The sequence below is a fragment of the Pteropus alecto genome, unplaced genomic scaffold (genome assembly GCF_000325575.1).
Source record: "Pteropus alecto unplaced genomic scaffold, ASM32557v1 scaffold23, whole genome shotgun sequence".
In the NCBI taxonomy this organism is placed as follows: Eukaryota; Metazoa; Chordata; class Mammalia; order Chiroptera; family Pteropodidae; genus Pteropus; species Pteropus alecto.
In genome coordinates, this window is record NW_006435837.1 from 198,253 (window position 1) to 207,733 (window position 9,481).

Genomic DNA, 9,481 nt, shown 5'->3' on the forward strand with positions numbered 1-9,481 from the left:
TCCCGCCAAGCCGCCAGGCGCCGTGAGGCCCCTGGTGTTGGCAAGGCCGGGTCCGGCCCCGACGCCGCACCGCCTCCCGCCGAGCCCGACTGTCTTGACTCGCGACTCAGCGCTGTCTTCTTTCCCAGGACTGATTTGGAGGGGATCGCAGGCGCGCAGACTCGCCCCCCGCCGGAGCGCCCTGGCCCGGCCCGGGAGCGGCCCCTTGTAGACGCTCGTTGGAGAAGCCTGCCGAGTGCCGTCCCGGCGCCCGACCGCCCACCGCCCGGCTGCCGGCCCGCTTCTTCCTGATGCAGACTGCCGTCTACTAGAGACTGGACAGACCCCCGAGGTGCGTAGCCGCCCCTGGCCCTCCGGCCTGTGGGAGCCCGGGCTTCGGCCGCGGCTCCGCGGTCGGCACCAATTCGGTAGCCCTTTCTGTACAGACCCGACTCAAAAACATTTAGTAGACGCCGGGACCTAATTTATCTTTGAGTTTACTTAAATCGTTTGAAATTTAATTTTTTTCTAGGAGGAAAAAAAAGGAAGAAGCATAATTCAGCCATTTTTTGCAGCACACAGCCGCAGGTACCATGATTATTTTCTCCCTAACTCGTTCCTTTCCTTTAAAAATTTCTATTTATGCTTGAAATAGAACTATGCGAAATGCGAGGCATAAAACGTGGAATCAGAAGGTCTGGGTTCGACTGGGTGACTGAGAAAATCGCTTAGCGAGCCTTGGTTTCTTATCTGTGAAATCTAGTCAGTAATAGCCACATCACAGGATAGTGAGGACTGTATGAAGCCATATATATGAACATAATCTATAGCTGTAAAGTATTGTAAAAATGCAAGGCAATTTTTTAAGTAACCTTTGCCAGAGTGGTTAATGTTGTAGGGGCTAACTGTTGCTGCCTCTTTATTTCTATATTATGAGTATAAGTGATAAGTCTGGAATATTGAAGCAGTGCTGTGAAAATCGACTAGATATATAATAGTCACATTGCTTGGCTTTCTTCCTACGAAATGTTAACTGCTTATTTAAATAACGGTATTCTTTAATTCAAATTTAACGTTACTGTAGTGCTTTGTTTTTCAATTTTCTAGGCCTCGTATGTCCTTTTTCTTACTCACAATATTTATTTAACACCTTACATTTGTTTAGTCTTTTATATTTTCCGAATTTATATTTTCTTTTGTTAATCTGATTAAATCGTAATTCAGAAAATGCTGTTAAGATAGATACCTTAATTTTAATGCTCGTTTTTCATATCTAGGGGACAGGATGCCTCAATATTTCTACTAATGTGAAAATTGTTTCTGAAGAGCTTATAAATCATTCAGATTTCTGTATTCTTAATAGATCTAGAAATGTATAGAAAATTTCAACTTTTCGACAATGTAATATGTAATTTTTTTTTAAATGACATTTACTTGCTTAGAATCAGTTTTTCAGTGGTAAAAGATGTTAATTTGCACTCTTTATTGCTGATTAACTTGGAGGGATAATAGGATAGTAAATATTTGTGGTTTGAAAATTGGACTTGTCAGAATTTATGATATATATGTGTAACAGATCAGTATGGGATCATTACTCGACACATCAAAAATGTAATATGGTTTGGCTTTAAAAATGGTCTACAAAAAAGTGAAAGAGAAGCATTTTTTTTAGTATATTCTTTTTAGCTAACAAATGGTTTTCTGAGTTTTTTTGAGATGTTAAATTTATAATCTAATACCAGTTATCTTTCAGAGTATGCTTTTGTGTTTTGTAAAAAGGCAGAATAATATAAGGCGGGCAGGATTAAATTAGCAAAGGAAGAGCCTACTTTAACATGCTAGCTTTCATACATTGGACTTGTCCTGAAGGTAAAATTTTGGCAAGTTTTATTTATCGCTTATCCTGAAGGTAAAATTCCCAATAAAACAAATCACTGCTATATTGGGAATTTTAAGGTTTGATCTCTCTGCCTTGATTAGGGTTATATGGGGCTAATATCTTGGAACCAGGGCTTCATAGGTGTTCAGATGGGCTCCGAACTTGGTTTAATAATCTGCGTGTAAAACTGGCATCGTATAACATAAAGGTGAGTCGTAAAATTCATACTAATAATTTAAATTTAAATTTTTCTTTACGTAGAACGAATTAAACAGCAAATAAAAAAAACCCGACAAGTCAAGAGAGACCTCAGAAGAAAGGAGAAAGCTTTATGTTTTAGTACCTTTAATGAGACTTTTTTCCTGCTTTTGAACAAGGGGCCCCGCGTTTTCATTTTGCCCTGGGCCCCGAAAATTATATAGCTGGCCAATTATCAAGGTTGCCATTTCTCATTGTAAATGTTTTGAGAGTGAATAACTTTTAACTGTGAGGAGAATGAATCTTTAGCTTATGAGGGGTTGGATTAATTTACTTGCATGTATTTCAGCTGAATTGGAATGCTGTACCTCCTGTGGGATTTTTTATTGAAGAGAAATGAAAGATGCCTTGGTGAAGCATTGTAGGATAGTTGGTTAAACGAAAAGGCTCTGAAGTCAGGCAGACCCTAACTCTACCACTTATTAAGAATCACAGCCTCGGGCAATTTACTTAACCTCTGGGCTTTGATTTTTCTCATCTTTAAATCAGGAATGGTTACAGAACCAGGAGGGTTGTGAGGATTAAATTTATCTAGTCATCCAACAGTGTTTATTAAGCACTTGTTATATGCCAAGTGCTATTTTTTTCCTAGGTTCACAATAGTCAGTGAAACAGAACCAAAAACAAACAAACAAACAAAAAACAAAAACAAAAAAACCCCAAACAAAAAAGTAAACTAAATAAGGAAAAGATCCCTATATCTCCATTTAGTATACTACGGAGAAAATACTAAGCAGAAAAAGTGGATGGGGCGTGTGTGGGGTTTTCGATTTTAAAGAGGGGGTTTGAGGAAGGCTTCACTGAGATGACACTGGAATGAAGACCTGAAGGAAGCCATATATTTCTGGGGTTGGAGTGATCCAGGTAGAGGGAACACTAAGTGCAGAGGCTTTAAGGTGGGCTTGTGGCTAGTTTTCAAGAAACAGCAGAGGCCAGTGTGTCTGGGGCAGGTTGAACAAGGAGGAGATAATTATTAGTGATCTTTTAGAAATCATTGAGGGGACCCTCATGGTTCATCTTTGCCGTGGGTATATGTTGTGTTGTTGCGGGTCCAAAAGTGGAAGGCCTTTCAGAATTCGAAATTTTAATTTTGGAATAAAGAAACTAGAAAAAGCAAGATTATTTCCTCAGATTTTCTTTTTAATATAAGACCTCTACAGCTCATCTGGCTGAATCATTGAAGCAAGTAAGAAGAGATAGAAAATTTATTCGTTGTCTCTGATAAGGTTTATTGAATTTCGTTAATGATTCTGCATCATTTAAAAATTTGCGGGAAATCCATGTCATAACATCAAGACCTTCCAAAAGATTTAATTCTTGTGGAGAACTAAAATGATAAAATTACAGTTTCGATGATTTCAGGTTAGGGTGTAACTTAGAAGATTTGGGGTTTTATTCCCCAATAGAGGTTTTTCCTAGAATTCTCACTGGATCCAATCTCTAAAGGCTAGGGAAGCTGTTTTCCATGACATCACCCTTGGATTACTTCTACTTGTAGTGAGGAATGAGCAGAGGAGCATTAAATTAAAATCTTCTGATGAAAAAATAGCATTGAAGCAGGAGTGTTTTTTTTTTTTTTTCTTACAAGGATTTGTGTATTATAGGACGGCTAAATGCTGAACATACCTGAAAAGTGAAGTAATTTGGATAATAGTTGCCAACCTGGAGGCTGGAGGACCCAGAGCCTTCCTAAAAGCTTAAATGGTCATTTGCAATTTGGTACTGAGTTATAAAAACATTTTGATGGACAAGGAAGAATTTCCAGTATTAAGCAAATTTAAGTTAACTTACATAGCCTTTCCTCCCATACTAAGCTATTTCTGAAGTTGAGTAGTGTATCTGAGGGTAAAATGACTGCTAATAGGGCTAATAAAGTTAGTCTGTTTTCAAATTTTTCTTTCCTTTTAGTTTGAGAAATTAGCCGCTTTGAGATTGTTGAATTTAAAATTTTTACTTTATGGGTTACAGAAATTGTGAGAAATTTCATGACTCAGAAATTAATTCTATTTTTATCTGTAGTAAGCCTTGCATTTTCTTTTTAGTATGCAAGTATGGCATTTTTTGCATAGGCATCAACTCGAGTAGGCTAACAGTTTGAGGATATAGGTATCATGAAATAATTTAAATTTTTCATTGGCGATAAGTATAACAACCTCTGAGAATCTAGATTTTGTACTGAATAACTTAGGGTTTTATATGAATTTTCAAGCAGCTGTGGGAGACTGTGAAAGCATTAAATTATTGCTTATGGCATAAACATGGAGGGTAGTTAATTTTGAAACATCTATTTAATTGCCTAGAATTTTGCCTTCAAATCAGAATGGCAGCCTTCTAAAACTGAAAGGAAGCATTTAATTTCCTTGCCTTTAGTTTCCTGTCCAGTTTTACCCCCATCAGATTTCTTCCTTTACTGGTTACCAAAGAATTTGAACTGTTAGAAATTTCTGTGATATAAATAGCAGTAGTTCGGTGTATGTGTGTGTTGTCATTTATCTCTTATCATTGTACCATCAGTGGTATTCAAAACTTTTGGTCTCAGGACCTTGTTATACACTTAAAAATTATTGATATTCCAAGGAGTTTTTGTGTTTGCAGGTCGTATCTATTTATAGTTCTCATAATAGAAATTTAAACTGGGAAATTAAAAAAAAATTTGTAATTCATTTTTAAAAACTCATTACACATTAATCTTTTTTATGAAAAATAATTTTTCCAAAAGAATGAAAAACTTGGTGAGAAGAGTGGCATTGTTTTACATTTTTGCAAATCTCTTTAATGTCTGGCTTAATGAAAGACAATGGGCTTATCTGCTTCTGCATTCAGTCTGTTAAGGTATCACACATGTAGCCTCTGGAAAAAAATGAGAATAAGTGAAAAAGATAAATAACTTTTAAAATTACAGTTATGGAAATAGTTTTGACCTTGCGAAGTCCTTTTAGGAGAAGAGAACCCCAGTTGTCCCTGGAACGCACTTTGAGAATCACTGTATTAATCGTTCTTATACATAGAAAATGCAAGACTCTTTTTTTTCTTCAGTGAGTGCCAAGTTTATGAAAAAGACAAACTCTTCAGTATTTCTTTCCTAGTAATATAAGTATACCTTGTCATTTAGTTTGAATTGGTTCCCCTTTTGAAAAAACCTACCACTTCAAATTTCGAAGGCCAAATGTAGAATGTATACATGTACAAGTTTGTAAACCATGATTTTTCTTAATTTGATGTTTTGAAAAGTAGATATACAAAATTTCTGTACGTTGACCATTTTGTATGTCATTAAATATCTTTTCTCAAAGTTCCTTAATGGATTTTCCCCCCAGTCCTCACTTATAGTTCTTTTTTGGTTTTCTTTCATTTTACAGTGATTACTTTTTATAATCATGAATTCCTTAAATTACTATAATTCTTTATTTAGAGAATTCTTATGCATGAGGTTTTATATTTTTTTTTGTATTATACTTTTTCTAGTTTTTTATTTGCTTATATGTGTGTGTTGTGTTGTTTTATTTTAAGCCTCACTTTTTTTTTTCTTTGTAGCTTCCAGGGTATGGATAGTAAACAAGTTGATTTTTCTTTCATGTATTTATTTGTAAGTTTGGTTGTTTGATGTCTTAAACATTGATGTTCTAGATCCATGCTGTTCAACAGAATAAAATGGAAGCCACATATGTAGTTTTAAATTTTCTCATAGCCACAGTTAAAAAAAAGTAAAAAACAGGTGAGGTTAATTTTAATATGTTTTATATAACCTAGTATATCCAAAATATTGTTTCAAGATGTATTCAGTAGAAATTTGAATAATGAGATATTTTACATTTTTTTATTGTTCTGAGTCTTCAAAATCTGGTGTCCATTTTATACTTACAGCACATTTCAATTTGGTCTAGTCACATTTCAAGTGCTCAATAGCCCCAAGGCTGGTGACTTCCATATTGAACAGCACAGACATAGAGGAGAGAAGCTACTCTGGTTAGGGCAGAAAAGCCTAAGGAGTCCAGAAAAGCCAGAAAATTATACTTGTATGATGAGAAAAAAATGGAAAACAATGTCACTGCAAAATGAGGTCATGTTTTGACTACCAGTACATCTCCTGTTATAGACTTGCATTGTGATAAATTATAGGGAGGTGTGAGGCCTATAGAAAGGTGTTGGAGGGGTGTCAAGCTCCCATGGTCTTGTGGGTTATAAGGAGCATTAGGCAAGAGTTGGACGAGAGAAACCAGCATTGATCGACCTCTGGTGGGGTGCCTTGCTCTGGGCTAGACATTTAACTTAGGTTAATTCATTTAATTTCCACCCCAACTCAATAAGATGATAATGATTTTTCCTAATATATGGATAGAAACTGAGGTCAGGAAGTTAACTAAATTTCTCCAGGTCACACAGGTGATAAATACTAGTAAGTTCTTTTATTTTAAAGGTTTTGCTCTTTCTAACCAAACTATTTTTTTTTTTTGCAAGTTAGATTCTAGTCTTTATTTCTAAAAAGTTGTACGACCTTAAAGAAAATTTCACCTGTAGACTTTAGTGTCTTCATCTATCTAGTTATAGTCGACCTGGGTCCTTAGAAACTTTACTGGGAAGATGGGCTGGGGTTCAAAGTGCTACTGCTAGCAAGAAGGATTTCTCCAGAGTTAACTGAACTGTTAATGGATTAGATTCATTATATTGGTTCCAGTGGCACCAAGTGAAGTGGTGTAATAATAAGCCCTAATGTTATGGTGTATACTTATGGGCTATATACTATCCTAAGTCTTTATTACATGTATTAACTCATTTAATTCTCACAGCAACCTATAAAGTAGATTCTATTAATACTACTATTCTCTTTTTACAGATAAGGACAGTAGAACACAGATAGGCTAAGTAGCTTCCCCCAAGGTCACAGAGCTAATAGGAGGTGGAACTGGGATTCAAATATAGGTACCTGACTCCAGACATGTACCTTTAACTCACTGTTTCCAATTACAGATATACCATGTTGGTTAGTTAATCACTGAGTATTTTATCACTTTTGATTTACACATTCTTCCCATGAAAGTGTAAAATACTGCTATTGCTCTAAAGCTGTTAGTCTTATAGATGCACCAAACTTTAGTGTAGAAAAGAAGTTATTACTGTGTATGTCCCAGCTATCACAGATTAGTTTTAGAAGTCAATTTACATCAGGTAAACTTGATAAATTGCTAAGACTTGAAAAAATAGCTATAGTTTATTTACTCTGCATATCTATACAAGTACATTGCACATCTGTAAAATATAGAATAAATGAGAATTTTACGATTAAAAATTTTTAGAGATCATGTTGAATGCTCTCATTTTACGGTTTCAGAGATAAGACCAAGAAAGTTTTAGTAATTTAATCAAAGTATAGCTATTTCTAAAACTCTCTTAGGTAGGGACCTTGGTTATATGTAGGGAACCCACCTAAGGTAGTAAAAAAGGAGATTTTATTCTAAAAATGTAAGGATTTCTCTCAGAACCCAAGGGCAGAAATAGAGCTGGACCTAAGAACTGGAAAAACGAAGGTGTTAGGGAGCACTGCCTGTCCTTTCGACTTGGCTTTATTTTTCCTTCTCAGTTGACTGGCTTTCTCTGATCCTCAGCCTGCATAGCAGACAGAAGTTGGTTCCCACAGTTGCTCTTTGATATGTTCCAGGTCCAGTCATGCACAGTCAGTGCATATCTCTCTTTTTCCCTTCCTTTCTCTCCTCTACATTCTCGACAAAAGAATGTTCATCTTGGTTCATATTTCCCACATGGGTCTGACCATACGTGACTGGGGACAGGATTACAGAGCAGAAGCCTGCTTGCTGGGAATCTCCTTTGGTGGGCTGTGGGCGCCCAGAGGAGAGCTGGTGCTGTCTTTTGACACAGCTTGCTAATCCTCCTCTTTTTTCTTCTTGCTGCTTTGCCCTATGATGTTTCCACCATAGTAGGTATCTAGAACCTAGATTGCTTTTTTTCTTTTAAAAAAAACAGTATCTCTTTTTAAAAATTTTCCTTAGATGGAATGTTTTAAGAAAAAGTGAATATTAGCTGTTTGAGACTTTATTCAGATAGTGATAATTGTTGAACAGAGGGGGTTATTTTGATAAGAAGTGACGTATATAGTATTTTAGGTACTGTCAGAATAACATTAATGAAACACAAAGCAGTCTACTCTCAAGTATATGTGCAGCCTTCTATTATTAAATCTCCAGGAAATGTGACCAGTACATCTTGACGAGTCAGAGGGATAATTGGTGTCCATAATGATCCTCAGAAAGATAATGAAATATCAGATTTTTCATCCAGTTTAATTTGTTACATTTTTTTTATTTTGAAAATTGATAATTAGTGTGATGTTGATAGCCCTCTACTAAATAGAATGTTTGATTATTCAGACACCACGCTGTATGATGTTCCTTTTGTTCCCACTATGCGTTTGTGTACATATGCCTCATATCACTCTAAGCTCATTAATTTTACCTTTAAAAATAATGCAAGAAAAAAACCTGATAACTTGCTTTAATCTCGAGTGTGTTAGTAAAGTAGTTCTGCCAAGCATTGATTACAATGTCTAAAACATGTTATATCTGTTTTCCAAATTATAGACAGCTCTCTTGTGCTCTGCCTTTCCAAAAATGAAAGTATATAGCTTTTGGATTAATGGAGTACTAATAAAAAAATTTGATATTAATTTCATCTAGTGCATACTTTGCTGTCTTAGGTAAGTGAACATATGATGTACAATCAATAAGACTTAAAGGTAAGTTAGGGACAAATGGGGAGAAAGAGGCACTTAGAATGCCTCTTGATAAGACGGGGAACACAAAAGAAATAACTGATTGGGGGAGAGGAGGGTAAAATTACGATTCTGTTTAGATGATGATTGATGATTTCGAGATCCCTGTGGGGCATCCAGAAGTGTCAGGCAATACACTATATAGAGTACTGGTGTAAGGACAGAGATCTGGACAGATTGTCAAGGTAATGGTAAAGATAGGTGTTAGTGAAAACTATGGATTTAGATGAGAGTGACCAGGTAGGGAGACACAGTACTTAGATGAGACAAGAAAAGGTGCAAGAACAGAATTTCTGTGGAACACCAATGTTTAAGGGTAGCTCGAGAAAAAAGCCCAGGAAGGAGAATGAGAAATAAGCAGCCCGGGAGTAGGAAGAGAATCAGGAAAGTAGTGTCATGAAACTGAGAGAGAGAAGAGCCAAGGGAGTATGTCACGAAGAAGGGTCTGAGAAATTGGGACTAGGATGTAACCATTGAATTTGGCAGTTAGGGCGGGGTTTTTTTTGTTTGTTTGTTTTAGGTTTTTTTAAACTATGAACTTTAAAAAAAATATATACTTTAATTCCAGATAAATTAAACAG

General features: G+C 36.0%; 1 protein-coding gene across 3 annotated transcripts in view; it reads left to right on the top strand.

Moving 5' to 3' along the window:
• Nucleotides 1–9,481, top strand: part of KLHL15 (kelch like family member 15) — a 30,630-nt gene that overhangs the window by 937 nt on the left and 20,212 nt on the right. Inside the window, exons 2-3 of one of the 3 annotated variants that reach the window (XM_025046619.1) lie at nt 129–331; nt 512–567. The gene's annotated coding sequence lies outside the window, so the exon portion shown is untranslated. Of the gene's footprint in view, nt 1–6; nt 332–511; nt 568–9,481 lie in introns of those variants that run through there. The other 2 variants (XM_006911603.3, XM_025046620.1) reach the window with 2 other exon arrangements.